Below are 25,993 nucleotides of genomic sequence, written 5' to 3'. Positions count from 1 at the left end.
TTCTTATTCCCCAAGAACTTGGCAGAAGAAGGAAAAGACCCAGCATTTTCATATGTATTATTTCTGTGCAGCTCTAAATTGTGGGAGGAGACATTGACTTGATAGCACCTCAAATCTTTCAATATATGTATTATCAGTTTGGTTTTGTAATTGCCTCTATTCATTTTAGCTTCACAGAAGACACCTTTATATTCCTAGTTAAAATATATGGAAATGTCTCTTGACTCTGCCATGGAATTATGAGTAATATTGTATTGTTACCACCACTCACACAAAAGTCATTCACTTCATTATTATTCAGCCTTAAAGTGATATCTTTGTGTGACAGTCATAATTTTTACTTCTGTTCAACTTTATAGCTATGTGTGCCATTACTTAAATACCAGCATTTAAAATGTTTCCCTGTACTGCTTCAATTGCATTACCTAGTGTCATTTTGGAAAGGCAGATCTGCCTGCAGCTTCTGTTGGGTAACAATTGTTAATCAACTTTTGAAGAGTTGTGGTATTTTTTAATGAGGAGAGAAACAGCTCAGGAAAGGTATTCCCACTGCCAAGAGCAAATCGTTTTTTAGAATGCTTCTACCTTTCCCCCACAGCAGCAGGGGTGTAACCAGATGACTTTTAAGCACTCTACAATTCTATGAAATACTTCTGTCTAAGCACTTGTCCATAGGCTTTTGAAATAGCTTAGTAGAGATAACACACATAGAAATACAAAAAATGCCCTTTCTAGTGAGACTACTGTAGGATGGAAGGTAACAGACTGCACCTCCTTTTGGAGTGACCCTTTCCTTTTTCAATTCACATTTACATCACCTAAGAGAAGGAGCTAATACAGGACCAGGATGGAGCATCAAGCTGGTAAGCCATCATCCCTTTTCTCTCCACAAAGCCATAATCAGGGTTGATCTGGCAGTGATTCCCCTCAGTGTCCAGAGAGCAGGAGAGCACATGTGCCTTCCTCTGTCCTTGAAGGCCCTGGGGCTGCCCACACATTTCTGGGAGCCCTCAGGCTGCTAACAGAGTTTCCCAGACCCTGAGCAATGGAAAGAGTGCCCAGTTCACAGGGCTCTGTCCTTAAACGCCCAAGCAGTTAAAACCACTTGCTTCAGAGCAGGCAGTCCTCCAGGTTTTCTCCACAGTCCTCATGGCAGGAGAATCACTGTGCAATTCCCTCATCCTCTACATAAGAGACAGAACACCTCCTTAGGACTGAGGTAGAAACTTGAGTTGACTTCTCCACCCCTGCCTTCAGGCCCCAAGTTTCCCATTCTAGTACCATTAAACTCAGTTATTACCTGCCTGAGACTATTTCACACCATACCTGCCTAAGGGATGTTAAGGTATAATAAACAAACATACAGAGATGTAGATATGTACACACCTCTCATCACTCTAAGATCCATAGAAGGGACCCACATCCAAAACTTCACCTCCAACTGAGTTTCACATTATTGACTTCTTGTTCCTTCCTCTCCCATTGTCTTAAGTCCCTGCCTCTCTTATACTTCCTTAAAATATCCTCTTGTTCCGTTAATAGCCAGCTGCAAATAAATCACCTCCAAAGAAAAAACCCAGAAGGTCAGATCTGCCTTTCCAAAATGTCAATAGGTAATGCAATCAAAGCAGTACAGCGAAACAAGCATTTTAAATGCTTGTAGTTAAATAATGGCACACATAGTTATAGAGGTGAAAAGAAAAAGCCCAAAGCCCCATGTCTCATCAGGTATTTTCTCCACTTGATCACAGAGCAAGACAAGACTACTGCTTCACTCCCAAGAGAGAAAAAAAAAAAAAAAAAAAAAATCAATGTATGTGACACAAAAATAGTAGTGCAAAAAGTGAGGTGATACAGTGACTTCATACTTAATATTTCTTCAATTTTTGCTACACTGCCTGCTTAAATGTTGCTATTGTGACACGTACTAAGGGAACATTTAATGGACCTGCATCTGGATGGATGGAGGTTTTCTTTTACCTTCAAGGTTAGTTTCATAAAAGCATTACATTTCCCCCTTTTATCACAAAGCTGCAGAGTACGCCAAGTCCTTCATCTGCAACTTATGAGTTACAATACAATTGCCAATACAGGAAATGATAGACCACATCTAGTTAGGAACATCATCCTCCCCTCCCCACACTTCAGGAATATTACGAATGAGTCATTATGGAAAGTGCTCAGCAAGCCAAGTACTGCACTATATGCCATTTGGGAGCTTATTTTCCTCTCAGAGTAATACATTTGTGACAACCAGTTCTTCAGCTTAATCTGAACAATTGTATTTCTATTAGATAGAAATGCCAATTTCCTTGTATCTTGCTTCTTAACCTCTTCTAATATCTCCCATGCTATGCTTCCTAAATCTCCATGCAGAAAACTGCACTCATATGGAATCCTGCTAGTAGTCCAGGATACCTGGGAATGCTGTGATGCAGACCTCCAAATGGGCAGCATTTTCCATCAACTGAAGCAGCCCCTGCATCCCACAAGAGTCTGCCAAAATATGTTTCCAAACACAAGCAGAAGCTTAAATGGTTCTAAGAAACCAAAGAAAGAGTGGCTGACAGGATCACAGCTAGTGCTGTATCTCTTTTCTCTCACCCCAGCAGCCCTGGAAATGGCAGTGGTTTGGGCTGAGAGGCCCAGCACGGTCACTGCTGATGGGGATAACACCAGGAGCAAAGAATGACTACCATAGAAGAGAAGGGAGGGACCACAACTTCAGAGCACAAAGCAGCCACAGACAAAAAAAAAAAAAAAAAAAAAAAAAACTACATTTTTTCACAGTAAAAAGGCAAAACAAAGGCTCACAGACCTTCCTGAAAGCAGGCAGACTCCCTCTGTATGGACTCCAGCAAGCCAACCCAGCAACATTTAGCACTTAGATCCTCCAGTTATGGGAGGAGACAGCATTTCCCTCAGAGGAAAGAAAAATAGGCCCTAGACTCCCAATCCTCTCACAGTGATGCTTTCCACTTGGTAAATACCCCCAGCCTTTTAATTCACCATTATTTAAAAAAGCAAACAAACAAAAAACACAGACAGAAGAACACCAAGAAGCTTCCCAAAAAAGTACTCACACTTTGCCAGTCACCGCCCAACTCCTGTCCTCGGTGAGGCTTCTACTGGCTTTTCTCCTCCGCTAATTATCATCTGCTAATTACTTACCGAGCTGCAGCTGTTTCCCCTGCACCCTAACCTTTCACCCAAAAGAAGCAGCAGGTTCCTCCTAACTTACATGATCAGGAGAATTGATTGCACCTGTTGCATTAGTGCTGCACTCTCCTCAGTGCAAGTTTAATATTCATACATGGAGCCAGGCATGAAGTGTGGCACAAGGCATAGTTCTTAAAAATAAAATAATAATCCCAATGTATTGCCTCAGGCCCTAATTGCAGATCTCCTCCAGTTGAGTGTCCTTTGGAGCCAGCTGTAATGAATAATCTCCACTGATTAGGAACAACGTTGAAGTGTACCAAGCTTTTCCCTCTCTTCACTTGATCACTTCATCTAATTATTGTCAGTCTGGGAAACGGCATCTTCATTACCACTTTTAACCCTGTATTTAAGGCTAATCCTGCTTTTAGCGTTGTTAATTCTTGTTATTTTTTCTGTGTCTCTGTTATGGGCTGTTAATGGCCTTCAGCCCTCAAATTTCTCTTTCCTGTATTTGACAGGTGCTGACTTGTAACCCTGCTGAGGAATTGGTTTGGTGACACCTCTTTCAGAAGGTTTTTCTGGAATGCAAAGCCCTTTCCAGAGCTCAGCAGTGAGAAGTGGGTAGCTACAGTGCTGACCTTCAGATGGAACCAGTGCTCAGTCTCTCGCAGGAACAGCTCAATCCAAGGAATTTTTTGGGTGGAATTGGTTTTAAAATACAACAATCAGCATATGGTTGAGAACTGCAATTCTAGTTTTCAATTGAGATTTTATTCTCAGCACTTGTCTTGATCCAGGACCCTGTGATTCTTGTTCTAAGCAATCTTTCTGTTAAACAGAATGTGAGCTCAAAAAAACCCCTTTTCCTCTTCAGCATTTTATTCCAGATTTGCTGTCCTGCACAGCCACTGGGGTAAACAGCAACTTCACTGAATGAAGTTGAATGGAACCTCACTAGTCCAACATCATCATTAATGAGGGTCATGATATAGCCCTTCTGGCAATTGGTAGCTCAGCTAAAAGTTTTTGCTGTCACTCGTGGTAATTATCCATAAGAACTTGAAAAGGAAACAATTACTGCTGTACCAAACCACTCAGTGGCTCCCTGATTTTAAATTCCACTGCAGCTACATTATTTTGACATATGTCAAGTGACACATCAGAACAGAAAAAGGACATTTAAAGCTGAAAAGTACCTTTTCATTCTTTGTATCTGATTTCTGTATCACTGAAAAAAAAATAAAGCTTTTCCCTTGATTTCTAGCAGTTACATTAAAACAATCAATGGAATCCAGTTTCCTTTTTGCTTTTTCAACTACAGCTACACATAGCCTTGAGTCAGAAGATACATTCAATCAAAAGGACAAAACTATTGAGTTTGAGATATTATGCTGCTAGTCAGCATTTATAATTATACGATTCTTATTCTTACAAGGAATATTCTTGCAAAGAAAGATTCTTATTTTTGCAAAGAAATTAGACAAATGGATAACTGTAAATGAATATATGTGTGTTTAATAAAGTGTTTAGAAAAAACTGGGAAAGAAGGAATGGCAAATCAAGGTATTAAAAAAAAAATCAGCTTATTATAAGGTTGTGGTTTGGTTGGTTGTTTCCTTTTTCTCAAGTTGCTTTCTGGGGGAGAACAGCATTATCTCAGACTTTGCTTGGATAAACTGGGTTCTAGAGAGATACTTTTTACTTATCCATGTATCATTCAGACAGGGAAACCAGATCCAGAATAAACTCAGACATAGTATACGGATCTGAATGATTTCTGTAAGGACCTCTGGAGCTCCTCTGCTTTCCACTGCTTGTCAGAGATCTCTCTGGCACTCTATGAAACTCAAGTGCAACTCCATCAAAGTTGCAGCATCGATGAGGGGAAAGGAGAGAAACCACAATGGTGCTGTGGAGCTTCAGGATCCCACTGCATCCTTCAGGCCCCCAGGGAAAGGAGTGTGGAATCAGCTGGGAGCTGGTTGGAATTGTGCCACTGCAGTCACACAAATGTCTCCTTAATAATAAAACTGCTGTGTACACACACCAGCCTGCACACCCATATGGCCCCCTTCACACTGCTCATGCAGCAGATTTCTGCGGAATAACAGCCTAAAAAGTCAGCATCAGATTCAAATGTTGACAACAAAACAGGTCCTAAGAACGCCAAATCCACTGACTGGAGCTGAATCTGGTGCAAGGTGTTTGCTAAGCAATGTCTTGATTTTTGTCTCAGTATTTCTGTATCTGCACATAAACAATGAATTCCTGCCTCTCGAGATATTTGCTGCTTAATCGACAAACACACATCTGGAGCTCCATGTTAACTTTTTCTCTTTTTTTTGTACTGAAATCCTCTGTGTTTATTATCTTATTTCTCTTTAATATCACTCTTTCTATTTTCTTTATTACATATGGAAACCAGAAAATCAGAAACCAAGTGCATTGTTTTTCACCAGGAAGAGGGTGAGCTACTAAAGCTCCCAGAACTCTGAAGGAGACAGTGTTTACATGAAAACCTCTCTCAGAAGTCTGCCTCTACAAAGGCATCAATGAGTAATCAACTTCTGGCAACTCTGGAAACTTACTGTCCTCTGACTTTCAGTCTGAATAATTTATTTTCTGTTTGAGCCGCTCCTGGAATGAAGCATACACAGCATTGATGGGGCTAGGATGTTACACTGAACATGTGGAAGCTGTGATGATTCAGTTTTCAAAACATTGTATCTCAGGATGAATTTTCCCTTTGCTACACATACTTGTATTTACAGAACAGCAAGGTAACCCTGTGGAGATGAAATCTAGATAAACAGTACATGAATACAGAGTAAACCTGAGTAAACCAGGAAAGAAAAATGTTGCTTTAATGAAGAAATTGAACGGAGGGAATTTACTTTGTTCTGATAAAAAAGTCCTTGATAACTGTTTACATGTCTTGTAAGCTCCATACGTTGAGGGGGATTGGTGTAATCAACTCCTCTCTGCTGCTGCTTAAAACAGAGAGACAGTATGGTGATTACATCTTTTAGATTTCTCTTCAAACAAACAAACAAATAAACAAACACGACTTTCAAAGCCTGGAGCAGTAGGAGCTGCCTGGGATGATGGGAGCTGAGCTCTGAGTGCAGCTCAGAGAACAGTGCTCCTAGATGTCTGTCTCTTGGACTCACCACTGAATTCCCAGCCCCTCACCTGAGAACATTTCTTTCCTTACCTGGAAGGAATTGTAGAGCCAGGCTGAGACACAGCAGCGTTTGCTGAGCTCTGCCAGTCCCCAGAGCTGTGCTGCTAAAGGTCCCTCAGCCCCAGCCAAGATGTCAAACAGTTTTACATCTTGTCAAAGCCCCTATCTGCCTCCAGGCTGTATTTTAGCAATCCACCTCCCTTTCCCTAGGCTTTTGTAGTCCAGGGTAGCACCAGCTCCCTGCCAGACGTGGGTTCCAATGGGTATTTTGCCAGCAAGGGAGGAGCAGAGGAAGAGGAGCAGGGGCTCTGTGCCAGCTGCAGCAGAGCTGGGACATGGCCCCTCCGTGGGTGTTTGCTGCAAGGCTTTGCCTCTGGAGCAGGAAAACCAAGGGGAACCCACAGGGAACACAGTGCACAGGAATGCAAGGCTGCAGCAAGGGAAAAAGGATAAGCTATTTATCCCTTCAGTCTGATTCTCAGAACGAGGAAACCTGATTAAAGCTCCTATTTCAGGGCATGAATAGCATCTGACCAAACAGCTCCAGTACACAGGAAGTGTTCCTGTAAGGTCTGTGTTTCTAATTCGTGCTAAGAAGATGCCAAATGACAGGGAGTCCTCCCAAGAGGCCTGAACTCTTTACTAGGAGCTAAATATGTTGAGTTGTGAGGGAAGCAATCTATTAGACAAACATTAGATTCAGGAGACTGATTTTAATGAGATATGTTTACTGCCTGAACCAAAGGCAATCCATCAAACCTCTCCTATGCTGCAAAAAGCAGGAAGGAGATGCACTAGATTTATGGGCTGTGGGCAGTGCTGCCATCTGAACCATGCTCACCCCTTGAACAGGGGTGCTGAGGCACTTCAAAACTGCCAACCAACCAAAGCCACCTGCATAGGCCTGGGCACCTAGACAGCAATTGGTGCAGAGGATTTGAAAGTGCAAATATTTTTCTTTGGGAACATGCAGCCTCTGAGAGAAAATGAGCATTTGACGAGCTCTCCCACAGGTGTAAAACAATAAATACTTCCCCATGCTATTTGGCAAGGTGTTGGCATGTGGTTAAGTGACCCATGGCCATGGACTCTGCATAGAATTAGGTGTCAGTAGCACTTTTCTCCTACTTTTTGTAGCACTCTCTCCTACATTGACCAGGAGAGGAATATGAGAAGTCTGAAACGTCCCAAAGAACTTCACTTTGCTTAAGTCACTCCACCAAAACTGACCCACAAGCGCTCAGCCCTTTGGATGAGACCATTGCTGTGACATTCTCTCTGCCAATTTGTGAACTTCTACTTCTGGACTTAGCTACTAAAAAGTTTCTAAAACACATGAAGCATTCATTACATAGGGCAGTCTTGATGCCCTCAAGAACTAAACCAGCATACTAAAGGATGATGAAGATAAAATTGCCAAGTGCAATGAATGATCATGGAAGCCACTGATTTTTTAAAGAAATGACATTGTGAAAAAAAAATTCTCCTGAAAGAAAGAAGAAAAAAAAAAAGTAAAAAAAGGATACAAGGGTAAGGGAAAACTACACTGAAAGTCCCATGAGTAATTGCTATCAATATTTGCATTATTTCTAGTCACGGATAAGGACCTTTTGTGCTAGCCGCTAATATATTAATTCTGAGGCATATCTGTGCAGTGTTTGACAGCATCTGTCATTAAAACATAAGGCACTTTGTAGCCTTGCCAAGGGACCAAGCCTCTCCTTGTTCTCCTTCACTGGCCTGCCTGTGATAACTCCTTGCTCTCCAGGGTGTCTCAGGAAGTGCTGTGTGTCCTACTGCTAAACCAGGAGCAGTGTAAAAGGAAATAAAGAGGCCATGTAACAAATCCCTGTGGTATTCCTAATGGAATAACATCAGGTCCTGAGGAGAAGCCCACCTTGTACTCTTTGGGTTTCTCACAGATCATTGCAAATGACTTTGCTGCCTCTCTTGCCCTTGCTGTAAATAAGAATTCCCCTGAAGTCAGTGGACTTACACAGCTGTAAAACTTAAAAGAGCAAAGACTGTATAGCATAAAACAAGAAGGCAGATAGAGCTTTGCACTTTTGAATAGATCCAAGATTAAATCTGTTTTCAGCCCCCATCAAAAACAGAGAAAAGGAAAGTTTGCTTTGCCCTGCTATTTAATGAGAAGTTTAAATATTGCAATCCTGTGTTCTATGAATTAGAAATGGTAGCAATAACGCAATGTGACATTTAATTTCACCCCCTCCCCTTTGTGCATGTGCTTATTTTCACCCTGCAACACAACATTTTGCTACTTAAAAAAGTTACTGTGGAGGTGCTTCAAAAAAGTGTTCAAAGATGTAGATGGGTATTTAAGACCTGGGACCCAAACACCCCATGATGCCCCCAGATAGCATCAGGAAACAGGAAACAAAAATGACACCCCAAAATTAATTATCTGTGCTGTTTCACAGCATCATCCAAAGGGAGTGAAGTCCCTGATTCAAATCATGTCTCAGGGCATGCCCTCTCTGAGAAATTGTCATCAGAAAGAACAAAGAAACAGCACATATTTCTTGAGTGGAAATTCCCCCAACACATTTCTGGAAACATCAGGAATTATTTTAAAAGTTCAAGTACGATTTTCCTGGTATCAGCCTTAATCTGTATAACCCTGATGCCTTAAAATGTTCTATTGATGTCTGCATAAGAGTATCTTATTCACATATCAACTTTTCCTTATGCTGTGTATTATTTTAGCTGCAGGTAAAGAGCAGCTAAAGGCTTTGAGCTTTATATCCATGAAATCCTGGGGGGAAAAAGGCCCAAAACTGTAGGAGAGAAAACCCTAGTTTGTTTCTTCCTGAGCATTTTCTGACACTTTCCTGAATACAGACCATGTCTGAGACATTAGTGCTGCCAAGCCCATCGTAGCTGGGTTTGACTTACTGTAAGGTATTTACACCCACCACTGAGACAGGGGCATTGCTTCCAAGAGCACAGCAGATGCGCACAGCAGTATTAAACTAATTATCAGGATCATTGTTGACTTTCCCTTCCCACACTGTTTGTCTTTCTAATTACAACTACAAACACACAACCTAGGTGACCCGCTCCCCATTTATATGCACCAGCCACTGAAAAATCCCCTGTGCAATTCCAGATGCAATCAGGTGGTGGTTAACACCAGTCCTCTTTGGAGACTAGCCATCTACTCTGAACACATATTAATTAAATCCAAAGATACTTCTGGGAGGCATTTCATTTTCCTGAGTCAACATAACCTCATCTAATGTCTGGGAGCATCACTTTTCCCACTGTGACTTGCTGAGCTTAACACAGCCCTGGGAGGCTATTTAAGGGCAGAGAACACAGTTGTTTGCACTCACAAAAAAATGTGTTACTCTTACTTACCTGTCCAACTTACTGCACCTGTCATGAGCTGCTTAAAGCTCAGGACAAAAGGGGTTCTGGCATCTATTTTGGAATTTGTACCCCTTCAAGCCAAAGAGATGAGAAGACATTCACTGGCCTCTAGCTCCCTTCTGCCACTTCCACAGCAGTGGGTGACATTTTCTAGGCACCATCTGACACCCCCTGGGAAAAATGGCTCATTTAAATCAGTATGCTCAGTCTAAATAGTGAATTGGGAGGCAAAAGTGTTTGCCTCTATATTTTGCTTGTTTGTTTGTTTGCCATTCTTAACTGCACACATTTGCATAAAAGAAGGAATGTTGTGTCATCTTCTCCCAGAGCTTATTCCCCATCTGAATCTGTTGATGACAGCTTAATCATTTCCACAGCAACCAAGATCATGACATCAAACAGGGTACAAGCAGCAGGGAGGGATGATCTCTCAGGAAAGAGAGGTCTTCTTCCATGTACATAAATACTCTGAAAATCAAGAAAGAGAAATACAGAGAATATCTGCCACAAAAATGTGATTGTTCTAAGAAGTTAGAGACAGTCCATTTTTTCTTTCATTTTCTGTCTGCTGCTGCTTAACAGTACAAAATTACATTATGTCCTATGGTTTTAAACAGTATTAAATGACAGACCTAGCATGAGGGACAGACAACTTCCTTAGTGAGAGCTGGAAAGGCAGATGTACATGCAGTCCCTCTGCCAGGCACGGCCCATGCTTTAGGTGGTTGCAAAGGAATCCTTCTTGGTCTGTTTGGCAACTTTGCTAATTTTGTTCTAAATGAGGAAAATAGAATTGTTACTTTAAGCCCTTCATTTCATTAATTTCAGGTGCTTTTACTTCGACAATATCCCTTTTTGTGATAAAACAAAAACTAAACCTATGTTCTTACTAGGGAGGCCTTTTATATTTAACTTCTCTGAATAAGGACCTCAAAATCTGACTTTTCAGTAAAACACAGCTTGTAACAAGCAGCACTGCTGGGTTCAGCTTCTGCAGCTCCCTAACTTAACAGAGCTGTACAGGTGGATGGAAACAGCTGCAGTTGCTGAATGCTTGGGGATAAATCACAAATGACTTCTGGTAGATTGTGGCTGAAAAGCCAGTGGCAAGATCAGAGCAGAAATGTCTGCACTTGTCTTGGTCAAATGCAACAGTGACACCTCCAACCCCTGGCTGGGAGATGAAGACTGTGGAGCAAACTTGAAGCAAAGGTGGAAAACATGAGTGTCTTAGTGATTAGAGTAAGCCACACTGCAAAAACTGGGGGTTGATCCCAGAGGTTAGGTATCCAAAACAGCAGATAATTTCTTCCCAATAAGTGTTGGAGAGGAACAGCAATACTTTGTCATGAGTTTCACCATGAGCACTCACATTTTCCAATCTTTTTTTGGTGGAATGGGGTGTTCGTATGAGAAATGTGAGCCTCACAACAAACTGCAGTTATATACAGTTTAAAGCATCAGAAAGCAAAGGTTCACAGCTTTTTTCCTAATCATTATTTGCACAAACTCCTCAATGATTTTGGAATTCTGGCTCATGAATTTTGAAATGCTTTAAGCTGGACATATTCCCTGGTGACTGCTTGAGTGCTTGAAAGAATGTAAATCTGCCAGTTTTTATTGCTGGCTACCCACAAGTTTATTTATCAAAGAGCACTGCACACTCCCACCCAGGAGGCTGCCCTGTCATTTCTCTGGACTCAGGGAGCCTCACATAACTCTTTATTCATACATTTATCCTGTTGCAAGGAGCTAAACCTCCTTTGTAGCAATTGGTAGTGTTTTTAAAAAGGAAAATTTGGAATGCCTGAAATTATACAAAGCCAGATGCAAATATTTTATTTGAATGGTCAAAACAAATCTTTCTGTCATTTTTCCCCCCTACAGTTCTAGTTTTAGCATGTTTTACACTGATTTTTTTCCCTTGTGCAAAGGTTTTTCCTGTTAGAAGGCATCCTTTTGAATGACCTGTACATAACAGCATAAACTATCAGGAGGGTTTTAGTAGCAACTAAATATCCAAATTGCCCTTCCAGTGAGCCTTCAAAGGACTTTTCCTGTGTTTGTACACAGACTTCAGGCAAGCATTGTGAACATTTTATGCAAAACCAATCACTTGGTACCAAAAGAAAGATGTGATGTGCAGAACAATTTCCCAATTGTTGTTACTCTTGTCACAGAATCTTAGAACTGTTTAGCTTAAAAATTACCCTTAAAGCCATCAAGTCCACCCCTAAATCATGTCCCTAAGTGCCACATCTACACATCTTTAAACACCTCCAGGGATGGTGACTCAACTGCTCCCCTGAACAGTCTGCTCCAATACTTGACAACCCATTCAAAGGGGATTTTTTCCCTTAATATCCATTGTCATTACAGCTCCTCCCAACATACTTTTCATGTTGTCTCTAAATTTTTAAGAATCAACATAATTAGCCACACTGAACAATGACCCTCTGACTTGTGTAAACAGACACAGCTATAAAGCTTTCTAGTTTCTTAATCAGTGTTTAGATTTAGTTTACCAAGACACATTTCTCTGCTGAGAAACACATTTGCAATGTTCCAGTGGTGGAGTAAGTGGTTTGCTGTAGCTCTTTGCTAAATAGCATGGCATTCCTTTGCCAAAAGACCTTTATTTTTTATATCTACACATTTAGAAGAAATAATGTCTTACTCTGCACTGCTACATTGGAAGAACTGTAATACTCACAGCAAGCCTTGGGTTTGAAAAATCTGTGGACCAATATATTAAATATATCTCATTATTAGTAAGTTGCCCAGTGTTTAGACATTTAAGATAATATATTTTACCACTTTCCCAGCTATAGAAGTTTCTCCCTGAGAGAACTGACATTATATCTGTACCTGTGAGCAAAACCTTCAGTGCAAAATGCCCAAGCTGCAAACCCTGCAGCCTTTACAGAGCTGTGTGGAATGCAGGAGGCACTCACTGCACCCTGGCAGGCAGCTCCAGCAGAAGCAGCTCATCCCCTCACTGGCATGCAGCATCCTGGTGAGGAGCAGTGTGGCAAATCTCAGGATTTTCACAGAGGTGCACAGAGAGAAATGAAAGAGAAAACACTTTCTATTTCTGCTCCTTGTTTTTCCTATGTGGAATGTGTTTGGAGAATTGTTTACCTGGAGTGAGTGCTTGATTGGATTCTGGTGAGGATTGTTTGAGCCTGATGGCCAATCCAACCCACCTGGGGCTGGACTCCAGCGAGAGGGTCACGAGTTGGGTTAGAGCCAGAGAAAGTAGTATGTAGTTTTAGTAGCCTCCTTTTATATAGTATATTGATGTATTTTAGCATAGTTATTATAAAGAAATAATTCAGCCTTCTGAATGGAGTCAGACATCCTCATTTCTTCCCATTGGGTTCGCCTGCATTTCCAATAGAGCAGGGATGCCTGCACAGCCACAGGCCATGCCAGCAGGTGTGCACTGCTGCCAGCAGCACAACCTTCCCACCTTGTTCCCAGGACAGCAGCAAAGCAAGCCCAGTGTGCCTCATTCCAAGAACAGAAGGGATGCAGGATTTCAAACGAGGCACATTTTGGCAGCTGAATGAGATGGACACTGTGAAGTGATCAAACTAAAGCACTGAAGTAGGAAGATGAGCTAAGTGTCAGTCCATGACATAGAAAAAAAAGAGGAGGAAAATAGTGAAAATTCTCAGTGTTTCTATTCCCAAAATGAACCAGAGAAATGTTTCTTGACCTCAGGGAAGGTAACTGGAGTGTGTCAGTAGGCACTGTGTGAAAGCAGTAGAGACAAAGTGTATGTATAAACACCACTGAAGATCAGAACTCTCCAAAGACATTTTCTTCACCCTTAGTTTATCAATGTGTGACTTCCCATTTAGTGCCAACAGGAGCATCAAGGACACTCACTTCCTTATTCCCACAGCACTGGAGAAGTAATTCAGATGTCAAAGTATTGCTTGGAAAAACTTCTTAAAAAAAGGGAAAATAGAACCAGATTTCCCAGAGAAACAATGACTTTACGTAAATTAACTGAAATTCACATAACGAATCTACTCCATCAGCCTTTATTGAGCACCCTGGTCTGAAACTATGGATCTATAAATAGCTTTATAGTGCTGTCAGTTTGTTACAGCTCATGTAGCAAAATTCTTTCAAAAACAGCAGTTATTCTTCCTCTCTGGAAGATTTCTTTTTCAAGTGAAAAAGGCAGCCCCTCCACATGGCTGCAAATGAGGAGCTGAAATGTATTTTCATTATTAAATGGCACCAGCTGAAAGATTTTCTGCCTTTTACTGTCTCCAGAGTCTCCCTGAGGTCACCCATCTCGGAGAGCACCTGCACACAGAGACAGCCTCAAAAAGATATTTCCCACCTGCCCAGCCCCTGTTCTGAATGCAGGGAGGGTGTTTGGAATTCCTGGTCATTGGCTCCTGTCTCTGCAGGATAAGGCAGGAGTGAGGCCATGCAGGTTTGTGTGTGAGGGAAGGAGCACAAGAAGGAGAGCCCTGGCAGGGTCAGCCTTGCAGGGTGCTCTCCTGAACTCTCCTGAAAATGAGCCAGGGCATGGCAGCTGCAAAAGGGAACCAAAAGTCCCTGTCCAGCAGTGCAAACCCTGCCATGCCTCAGATGGTGTGTTACACATCAACGTGTTACAGATCTATTTCCAAACCATGTTGTTTCTCAAAGCCAGTCTCACGGAGAGCTGGTGCTCCCAAAATACTTGCACCACATTGTGGGAACTCAAAATGTCCCTCAGACATTTTTGGAGGTTCCAGGTCCAGGTCAGAAGCATTTGAGACCCTGGCAGGCAGCTGGAAACAGCTGTGATTTTGGGTTTGAACCATGGAATGATTTACCAACCTTGTAGGAAGAAAAAGAAGTCACAAAAGTTTAGATATTATAGTAGAAGTAGTTACAAAGTAGAGGGAAGAATTTTTGAGTGCTGTAGAGGGGGGTTTAGTTTTGTACATGGGGGTCAGAGGTTTTAAGATGGAGGGATTTGGGCCTGCCCTGTCCTCCCTCTTTCTTCTTCCTTACCTCCATGTTCTTGGTGATGTTGGCACTCACAGATTGGTTTAGAGTAGAAAGGCACCATTTAATATAGGCAATAGGCATTGGGGAAAAACTATAAACATGTAACATGTAATGTACCACATAAAAGATAGAAAAGCACCATTTAATATAGGTAATGGGCATTGGGGAAAACTGTAACCATGTAACACGTAATGTACCATATAAAAGATAGAAAAGCACCATTTAATATAGGTAATAGGCATTGGGGAAAAACTATAAACATGTAACACGTAATGTACCATATAAAAGAGAGCAGCAGCCCTGGGTGGGGAGAGAAGAAGCAGTCGGGGTCAGAGAGGATGTCAGGGTGTGTGTGTGCCTCTGCCTGAGCTGTGAGCAAACCCCAGCAGCTCAAGGAGAAAATCTTTTAGATAACTTGCAATAAACTGCCTTGAGACTGAAAAACAAGAGACTGCTGAGCCTTTCTTTGGAAGCTCGGGTTGGAGGAGAGACTTTTCCACCACACGGAGCCACCCCTGAACTAGGGTGGTCTTGGACACCACATCTTCCAGAGGCTCAGCCTGATGCACTTGGTGTTTCCAAAAACAGAAACGCTGGCTCAAAGTGCCAGAGGGAAGAAAAACTATAGTATTTCCCCTCTATTAATCTCGCAGTGATGAAGAACTATCAAGCAGTGTCAACACCTCACGAAGATGTCAGCTGAGTTCCTGCAATGACTTGAATGAGAATGAAATACTGGCAGTAAGCAACAGATGCCTTTGTCTCTTCTCAGATTGTCTTTAGTGTGAATTTTAACCTCAAGTAATCTGAAACTTCAATGAAACTTAAAAATAAAAAATGTTACCTAAGACTTGTCCCTTGTTATGTCTTTCAGAACCACTGTCACAAAATACTTGCATGACAACCTAAAGTAGGAAAGGAAATAATGGATGTAATCAGTCAGACTGCTTTCTCCAAATTTTGTTAACACTCGGGGTTTCTGTGAAACAAGGAAAGATAGGATGCAATAACACATGCAAAAGCCTTTCCTGTCATATACAAGTCCTTTCTCTGACCTTCATGGCACACTAGCATAAAAAAACTGGGGACCAGAATTTTCTTAAGGATTTTTTGTTTAAAAAATGTGACTTTTCTTCATAGAATGAGCAAATCAAGTACAAGCATTGCCAGGAAAGCTTGCAGCCCAGCTGAACTGTAAATTTGAATCTCACCAGTTTCCTTGCCCTTTTATTTAAATGCTGAGGAGGAAATCCTGCTGCAGAAAAAGGCTTTGCAACCCCCATTGCTCCGGGTGAGCATCCTCAGGGCTTCTTTATCCACTGTCTCTGAGATCAGGCAAACAGCACATCAGAATTTTGGTACTGCCGAGTCTGGAGCTTGGAGTCGTGGCACCAGGACTGCTATGGGATGATTTCTGACATAATGACAGAAATATGAAGTAAAAAGTTAAAAACATTTTGGGCAATAGCTAAAGTAGAACCATTTCAAATGCATGAGACTCCTGCCATCCCAAGGAACCTCTGGTGCACTCTGAGCCTGGGCTCATATTCTCTACACATATCACCAAGTGCAGCACTTGGATGGCTGACATTTGAGCAGGGATACCTCAGCCTGTTTGCTACAGGATCTGTCCCCTAGAATCAGCCCTCAAGTATTACAAGAAACCAAAACCAACCAATCAAAACAAAAACCAACAAAAACCCAACAAACTAACTAACTAAACCAAAATGTTACTGGAACTCTTACAGAGGCAGTTGAATTACTATTAATATAGATTGTTATATGCTAATATAGATTATAATATTAATGTAAGTATAGAAATATAGAAATATTTCTATACCTTTTTGCATAAATAGATTTAATTGCCAGCAGTGGCAAAATCTGTCCTGCTCTATTGCTTGATCCTTCATATCTTTATCTACTCCACATCAAGTTTAGTGGAAGTGTGATGCAGATAACAGATTTTCTGAAGTCTTTGTGTCATGATTTACTGCCACCCCTGAGCATTCCTCAGCTCCTTAGATGATCACCATCTCCAGCTGAGATTGCCACACCCACATTCCCTGCACATCCCACACCTACAGCTGCAGCCCATGCTCCAGCAAACAGCAGCCACTGGAACAGGAGCTAAATACAAATTCCCCAGCCTTCTTCATCACCTGGCAAGGTATGAACTGGTACCAGAGTCAGGCAAGCACACTGACAACATTTACATGGGATCATATTCCCCATCCAGCCTGTCTCAGATTCCCAGGCTGGTTTGATTACCAGGGACCAGAGGAAAGACAAGGGCAGGATGGGAGACTAGCAGGCTCATAACAGGAATACAGACTCTTGCTTTCTTTCCCTTAGAAGAAAAAGGATTTCCTGGGCTGGATTTTCATCTCCTTCCCCTTTCCATTGAGTGATAGTTATTTGATCATGTGTTATGTCAATAGTTTGGACAAACTAATGTACACCCCTTGGGCAATATTTAGAGGAGGAACATTGGCTAAACTATTACAAACAATTTCATTTTCTTATCAATACTATTTTAACTATGTTAGCTTGCAGGAGTTCTTGATTTTGTTTTGGGTTTTTTTGTGTCAGCATCTGATTGCAAGTCCCTATGAAATGTTCTTGATTAAGTGCCATATATCAGATTATTCAGTCTCTGTACAAACATGGGAAGACCTTGTTACACTCATTAGAGGCCAGCTCATGCTTCCTTATGTGCTGGGATCATTAACAACAGACTGCACTCTGCCAGTTTACAGACAACTCAAACATGGCAGGTATGGTGTAAGAATAGAAAAAAAAATATAAATTCACACAATCATTTTCCATTACCTACTGAGTTTTATGCAACCCCAAATACCTCCAGGAAGGGGCACTTGGTCCATACATTTCTCAGAGCACTGGCCAGCCAGTGTCAGCTCCAGTTCTACACATCACCCTACAGCTGTGCCCATTAACTACCACCCATGAACACCATGAATCCCATCCTTTGGACACTTTTCTGCCAGGAGCATGAAGAGAACTCACTTTCCCCAAACAGCACAAGACAATAATCACTGCTGGAAGCAAATGTAGGAGGGAAAGGTGATACAGATCATTGGCTGTCTCCTGAGCCACCCCTACAAAGATTTCTTTGTAGGAGGAACAATGGAGGAAACACAGATAAAACCAGTCAGGGAGTGCACTTCCCAGATTAAGAAGATGCAGATATGGACCAGGGCTTTCTCCTTTCACAGGGTGAGTGCAGACTGGTGGAGTTCTGAAAATATCTGCTGGAAAGGACAGAACTATTGATCTGCATTAAAGGGGAGGGCAATGCTAGTGGGAAGGGAAAGGGTGGCTATAAATACAAGAGTAATTACATTTTTTCAGTCCGAAAGGAAAAAGAGAAAATGTCTGTTCCTATTTTACTCAGCAAGTCAAAGACTTTGTGATTTGTAATCAGAACAATAGAGCTAGCTCCTAATCTGCCCAGTTTCTCACTTGCTGTAAGCCTACACCTGATCTGTCAGCAGCAGGGGTGAAAATGATTGATCTGTGACTTTGCTGGCATAATAAATGCCAGTGTACAAAGAAGAGGATCATTGGCTACCAGCTTGGGTTATCAAATCATACCAGCTATGGTTCTGACTATAAAGACAGATGTTTTGTTATTTTCTGTCTCCTGATTGGAACCCCTGACTGTCTGCAAGGGGTTGTGAGGAAAATAAGAGGGGCTGTGAGTCTTGGTGAGACGGAGGGAGGGAGAACAGCACACACACAAGTTTACCATTTGATTTTTTTTGTGCTTTTCATTCCTTTTTTCCTGTAAAGGCTTTCAAGAGCTATGCCTTTCCCTTCTGTGCCTCTGCCACAAGTAATCAACAAGCCTTAAATATAGAGGAATTTGTTTTTCTTTGAGCAACAAAATATTTTCAATCCTAAGGAACAGCCTATATTCTTGTCTGAATCTTCAACAACTTCCCTTCCTTTTCACTGCTTTCCTCCTCTTCCCTTCCATCCTTTCCCTTTCCTGACCCTCCATCTCTTCTATCTTGGTCTGAAGCCCTTGGAAAAAAAAAAGACTGGACTCCCTTTGAAGGCCATTCTCAGTCAGAAGAACATGCATTTCATCAAGACTCACTGCTGTTCATATTTCCACAAAAGCTTCTAAATGCAATAAAAGCAGCACAAAAAAAGGACACATTTCCTGTTGCTGTTTAAAAGAAGAAAGCAGAAAACAGCTCAGAATTAACACCCTGGTTCCCCTCCCAAGATGAGCATTTTTAAAAAACCCAAAGTATAGCAGCAGTAATAACAGAGAGATGTCATTGTTTCAAACCTTTTCTTTCCCTTGTTCTTTTTAGTCTTTGTTTTGTGTTTTGACAGCTGTGAATAATTCTGCACCCTGGAATTGTTCTGCAGGCTATTAATGTCTGTGACCTTTTGCATCAACAACAGCTCTACTTTCCAGTCATTTCTGGAAGTGCTACCTAATATGAATTTAACATGACTGAGGCAGCCTCCTACACACACAGAGCTCTTTCTGAGACATGCAGGAGTGTGCTTCATCCCATCCATATACCAGACAATTAAATCCCTTCATCAGAGACTTACCTGCCTTGCAAACAGCTGTGTTTCATGGCAACAGGCAACAACCACCCCAAGTTACAACCTCCCCAAGTGCTCCTGGGGAAATAAAAGGAGGTGTGATGATTTCATTATATAAGGAAAATAAGATCTCATTAAGTCTGAGCCATTTTCAGACTTAATGGGGTTCTCCTTTGAGTAGCTCTGCTGCTGCTTTTACTTTTTAAGAGTGTGTAAAGAACCCATATGTGATCAAACAGATATCAAGAGCATTCTCCAAATCTGTGATCACATGCCTGCTACATCAAGAGGGCCTCTCATTCTTTTTAGATTAATTTCATCAGACTGGAGTCTAGTTCCCAATGGCACAGCAGTGCTGAAGGAATCTCCATGCTGGAAACAAGCAGCAGGTGTCCTCTTGAAAAATAAACTAAATGGTAAGCAGACAAGCAGGATGAAAGGGCTCAAAGTACAGATGCTTTTAAAAACACTAAAATGTCAAGGTATACCTTTCTTCACTTAGGAGCCAAAGACTAGTCAAAAGAATTGGCAGAAATTTGGTTTCTTTTGGGTTTTTTAAACAGGTTGAATGAATTGCCTCAACAGGTCAAGAATTACCCAGCTTAACTCCTGACTGTGGTTTATGCTTCTTAGAAACCAGTTAAAATCACAGGTGTTGCTTCTCCAGTTAGAATTATGAGTGAGATGCTAAAACAGGCTGCAGAAATGTGCTGGAGTCCAGCAATGCCTAAACCAGACACAACTGTTGTAGAACAGAAAGTACCTGTGTAAGCTTTCCTTGGAAAGTAAGAGATCTAGGAATTCCAACTATGTTCCTTGCCAGCTGCCATCAGACATTAACTTCTCTGACAAAATTTTTTCTATCTTTTTTTTCTCCTGGTTTAGGCTTCTTATTTTTTCTCCAGTCACACATACAAATGAGCAGGGCCTTCTGGAAAATTTCCCCTGAAATCCATTTCTCAGGGAAAAATGAGTTTCTGACAAAACAAAACATTTCATGAAATTTGTCTTCCTCATGGTATATATTACTTGTTCCTAAAAATCTGTTCAATTAAATTCTTTTTAGATGAAGCTCTTCACATTCTCTAATGAGGAGCTGACTAGTTTTAAGGCAAATTAAAACCAAAAAAATGTTCTAGCCTGATTTGTGTTTACATTTTCCTTGGAAAAAAAATCCCTCATCACATAGCCATGTAACAAACGGGCTGGCTGATCATGGAACCACAGTACCAAGGAAAGCAGACATGATGTTCTGGAAAAAAACAAAGCTAAATTGCTCCTTCCTATAATAAAGATTTTTGCAGCTGGGATTAAGGGGCAGGGGGAGGTAACATTATAAATGTAGGGAAACATTTCAGGATTCCTGAGAAATCCTCAGTTTCTGGGAATCAGTGATCCTCTCAGAAACCCGTTTTCCAAAGTGGGCTGTGATTTTTCAGACTGTCTGTATAATACAGTGCACAACGATGAACCAACATCTGGAAACCATTAGAATACAAATTGTGATTAATACTACCAGAACTGTTGTTTTTAAGTGACTCAGCCCCTTCTGATCACCTGCAGCAGGAACGCTTCACTCTGGAGCCAGCGAGTTGAGATGAGCCCAGGGAAGGAGCTGCTGCTCACTGAGGGCTGCTCCAGAGTCCCATTCCAGCTCCTGGGAATGAATAGTGGAGTTATTCAAAGCCCACAATAAAAGGCTGCTCCTCTGTCATGTCAGAGCTGACAGGGAAAGGCCTGGGTGCCCCTGGAGCTGGTACCATGGAAATATCACCCCACCCACAGGCTCAGTGAGCACTGCTCGGGCACAGCAACACGGGCACAGCAGCACATCTGCTGCCTGCATCACACCTGGTTTGAAAAGAGAGGCACAACTCTCTGCTGCTGTATTTGTGAGCATTAACACACTGGAAAAAAAGAAAAAAAAAGAAAGAAATTTAAAAATGCAAATTTGTTTTGCTGTATCCAATATGTTCTTGTCTCTTGTCTAAAAGGCCCATCTGGTCTAAAAACATGCAGCACCTGTGTAAATCTTTATGTATTCATGCTTGAAGTGCTAAATATTTCTTTTGTAAAAATAAGTTATGGATAATAAAGAGAATTTTTTTTATAATATGCTTGCATGTTGATGTACCCCTGACTTTAGTATACCCATATTTGCTGTGTTCTTCAATGAAAAGGTTTTCACACAAAGATGGTCTTGCTGGGCAGAAAAGAGAAAACAAAAAGTTAAAAAATGGACTTACTTTTCATATCTCAGCAATAACTTTCTTTACAACTGGCTAAGCTGAGCTCCTCCAGCACAGCTTTTTCTGATGTAGAAAAACAATATTCTCAATCTTTGTAAAAAAGGCAGCTAAGTCACAGAGCAAAGAAAGAAATTAAATACTGCAGAAGTTATCTACATCTCTGACATACACCAGAAAATCCCAGTTAGTGTTGATGCTACATATGTATGTTTTCTATCCCAAACAAGATCTATGCCCCTTGGATTTTTCAGTGCTGTATTTTAACATCCAAGAAGTGCAGCAGAACATTGCTCTCTACGATTGCATTCTAAAATTCAGAATAAAAGAATGGGAAAGAATGAACTGATGGTGTTGAGGTCACTGGCATAACATTCTGGGCTATAGAAACAAACTTCATCCACACCCTAAAGTCTGCTATTAGCAGGCACCAGTGCAAACCTGCCCATTTCCTAGCTGGCTGGAAAAAAAACAGCTTATGATTCAATTATCTCTTTTCAAAATACAGCATGAAATGCCACTGTGATCATATGATTTGTGTTTTAAGGTCTCAGAGAACTAGAATAAAATTTTCAATTGCAATTACACTTTGGTTATTGCAATGACTGCATTAAGACGGAGACAAAGTCTGAAATGTGCCAGGGTACACAAAGCTCCTGCCCATGGCTGGCACCAGGCTCAGGCCATTGGAGACCTCAGGACTCTCTACAGAACTTTGCTGTAAGTTGATGTGGTCAGCCAGGAACACACCTGTGTGCTCCCAAGAAGGGATGAGAAGAGCCTTCCCACATGGACTTCCAGCTCTTCTGCTGTTTTCCAGAAGGAGAATCAATTAGTTATTGTTCTGCTCCATTTGTAGCAGAAAAAGTTTTCTGTTTACTCCTCAGGTAGTCCTGTGCAAAGTCAAGTCAGCGAAGAGTAGGTGAAAGATCTAGAAAAAAGTTGGAAGGACAAGGGTAAAAATCATCCTTCGCATCCTGCTCAAATGAGCAATTACAACACTGCTGGAGGATTTAAATGAATCAACTTAATCACTCTTCTTATTATCATTGCAATTAATTGCTGGATTTCTAAGGCAGCATCACTTTGTTACTCAGTGACTCTTCACCTTCTTCATTTACTCATCTGGTGTAAATTAAACACAGCTTGGGGAGCTGCCTATTCTTAAGCATTCTTTGTTATGCAGTGTTCATCATTTCAAGTTTTGAAATGTAAAGTACACGTTAGAATCCAATTAGAATGACAAATGAATCATGAGAAAATCTAATGGCATGAAACAAATTTGAAAGCTTAAACAATTTCCAATTTTCACTTACATTGTACATAGCTGATGTAGCTCACCTTGCCAAATGGCACCATTAGCATTTAGACTTCTGAGGAGCACCACATGCAGTGAAAGGATATTTATTACTGCATGCACCTGGAGGGAAAATGAAGGCTAAGAAAGGTGGGACAGTTCTGGATGAGATGTGCAATTGCCTTAATCCAGACTCAGGGATTAAGGAGGTCACCCCTGTATGGCTGGAGCTGTTCCCTCCCTGGTAAGGCATGTACAAACCAAAATTTCTATGTAAATCCATCCCAGACAAGCAAAGAAACAGCACCATTGTCTCTCTTCACCTTTTCATCTGTGAACAGACTTTCCAGACTCAGCAGGACAAGCTAGGGAATTTTTTGGGGTGCAGGTCTCAGATCAGAAGAGGGAGATGTGTTGGTTTGCTACAACAAGGAGTCAAAAGTCTTTTTATTTCAAGAGATATTTGAGAAGAGAACAAGGGAGGTGATATAGAAGTAAGTTAAGTGGAAAGGCAAGAACAAAGGAAGCAGAGAAAATGGTAATGATTTACAGATAAGCCTGTAAAAACATTAAACATTAGTTTAGTGCATAACAGAATTTAGTATTCAATCATCTGGGCACAGGTATGGAAGAGGGAGGAGAAGCAAAGAATAGAATAAACACAGAAAGGAGGACTGAAACATTAATGGGACTGGGATGGGGAAGGAATGAATGCCAAAAAAATAGTTCAAGGAAAGCAACCAGGGACTGCACTGCTGAGGTCAGACAGGCAAACATGGATTTAGCATAGTCTGAGGGGTTTTTCTGCTGCTGTAATTGAAAGCAGCTCTTTTTATCAGTTATACTACCAAGCTGTGGCAAAACATAAATACCCACAGATATAAGCAGATACGACAAGACACATGCATTAAACAAAGGACAGTTATGGTAATTTTTAAACTTTCAGGACACCTGAAAGCACCTGTCAAAGTGAATTTGCTCAGGGGTCAGTAGCAGTGATGAACAAACCTGGCCAAGTTTAGATACAAGTTATTAACTTTGATGGAGAGCAGAAAAATGATGCTGTGAATTTTCATGCTTGTGCAGCTCCTGTTCACTCACTTTCAAGAGGTTCTCTTGCTGGCAGAAACCTGCAAACATGCATAGAATTCACTTCTCTTCCAAAAATGGAAGATATCTGTTCTTTCCAGACAGGTACCAAGAAATCCAGCATGAAGAAATAATCTAAAAAAAAAAAAAAAAAAAAATGGACAGAGGTGTTTATTAATGTTCCCTTAGCATAGCAATATTGCACAAATACCCTGCAGGACAGTGTGCAAGCTTCTGGGAGCACATTAAACCTTGGTTCTTCCAACTTTGCAAGCTATTGCTTAAAGGCAATATCCCCAGCAGCCAAGTGAGGCTGAACATCTGGGCAATGGATAGCTGATTCCGAGGTGGAGCCTGCAGCCAGGGCTGCAGGACACTGGAGAAACGGCAGATGACATTTTCATGCTCTGCTTCTGTACTGCTCCTTCCTGCCCCCGGAGGGGCTGCATGGTTAGCAGACCAGAAAGGCTGTGTCTGAATGGATTGTCTGAACATTTTTTTTTGAATGAGGACTTCCAGATCAATACCAGACCATCAGCACTCCAACTGGTCCTGTGCATCTTCTGGAGCAAACAAACAGAGCAAGAGAAATCACAAGGACATTTTTTTATGCAGAGTTTAACTGCCATATAGAAAACATACAATAAAATTGCACTCTGCTTCCCCTTTCTGTGAATTAATCAAACTGTAACTACTTTTGGTAAAGCTTTCATGGCCACAAGTCCAAGACTGTGTGTCTAACACATAGAAATGCTTTGCCTCCACTGTACAAATGAGCTCTATTTGAAGAACTGTGAGCAGAGTTTGGCAAGGAACCTGATGTGTTGGTCTAGTGTTTGTGCCCACATAACTCTGCATCATTAGAAATGATAATATTTTGCTGTAGAAATAGGAAAGTTGGACAAAGAAAGCTCCTGCTCAAAAAAAAAAAAAAAAAAAAGCTAAATGAAAAATCAAACTCAGTGGCCTTCAGTTCCAAATGGCAGCTTCAGGAAAAACTTTGAAATAACTGCAGATTTTTTCTAATTTTTGTTACTGCACTCATTCTGTGTTAAGAGACCCTCTAAGCTTTATATGATCTTCTTGGCATAACAACATACCTGACTTGTCCCCATACCCAATACATATTTGAGTCCATACCCCATTGCTCTGTTGTCACACAAGCTCATTTCTTCCTAGTAATGACAAATGAGGATGATGAAAAATATGATCAAACATGCAACACCAAGCAAATATGATTTTGGAAGTTATTTATTTTTGTGGTTTTGTTGCATTTTCTTTCAGTTTTTGTCATCAACTTTGTATAGTCTCTGTGGAGATGAGCATGAAAACTCTTATACTTTTTTTTTTAATTGCTGCTTTTACTTTCAGTTTGTATCACCTTTTTTCTCCCTCTGCTTGTATGTTTGGCTCTGTCACACAACTTCTGCAGAGAACTGAGAACAACCAACCAGCCAGTAAAACAGTGACACCCTGGAGAACCTGCAGCCTTCCCTGGCAATTATATGAAAGGCAATTTGAAGATTCTCCAAGCCACATGGAAAACGAGTTATCCCAGAAATAACTTGTCTATTCATTATTAAAAGCATTTCTGCCTCTTTGTACCTTGCACTACTGAAGCCTGTTACTTATATAGCAAGCAGAAGTCAAAAATCTCATACATTTAACTTACTAAGCTTCAGACTCAAGAATGCAGATAATTTGAGATGTTCAAAAGGATTTTGCTTTTATGGAAGATGACATTGGAACAACATATTTCTTCAAAGTTAGCATCATATGTCACTGCTGTAGTTTGCTGTATGTGAATTCCTGTAAATATGTCTCTGTCTCTGCATGCAGGAGAATTTTTGTGTAAATGTCCACGTTTAGGGTTGTTATGGCTCTTTTTTCACATCTCTGCAAATGCCTCTTCCTGTTCTGCCCCTTGTAACCTTGCAAATTTTACCCTGAGGTTCCAGTGGCAGAAATCAGGTGATTTATGAGAAACAATTTTTCTCCTGCCAGCTTGCATCC

At 41.1% G+C, this 25,993-nt stretch overlaps 2 long non-coding RNA genes across 2 annotated transcripts in view; one reads left to right on the top strand and one right to left on the bottom strand.

Moving 5' to 3' along the window:
• Positions 1 to 25,993, bottom strand: part of LOC146767033 (uncharacterized) — a 144,172-nt gene that overhangs the window by 16,369 nt on the left and 101,810 nt on the right. The window contains exons 8-11 of the long non-coding RNA XR_014956111.1: positions 23,993 to 24,115; positions 20,112 to 22,525; positions 19,355 to 19,426; positions 6,377 to 16,175 (exon numbers count right to left, since the gene is read on the bottom strand). This is a non-coding gene — a long non-coding RNA (uncharacterized LOC146767033). The remainder of the gene's footprint in view (positions 1 to 6,376; positions 16,176 to 19,354; positions 19,427 to 20,111; positions 22,526 to 23,992; positions 24,116 to 25,993) is intronic.
• LOC146767034 (uncharacterized) lies at positions 16,172 to 25,582 on the top strand. The gene is made up of 2 exons (XR_014956113.1): positions 16,172 to 17,995; positions 18,572 to 25,582. It is a non-coding gene; the product is annotated as an uncharacterized LOC146767034 (long non-coding RNA).

Source organism: Lonchura striata, chromosome 6 (assembly GCF_050655825.1).
Source record: "Lonchura striata isolate lonStrDom1 chromosome 6, ASM5065582v1, whole genome shotgun sequence".
Lineage (NCBI taxonomy): Eukaryota > Metazoa > Chordata > Aves > Passeriformes > Estrildidae > Lonchura > Lonchura striata.
Note: the sequence above shows the minus strand (reverse complement) of the source record. Positions and strands in the feature narration are given on the sequence as shown.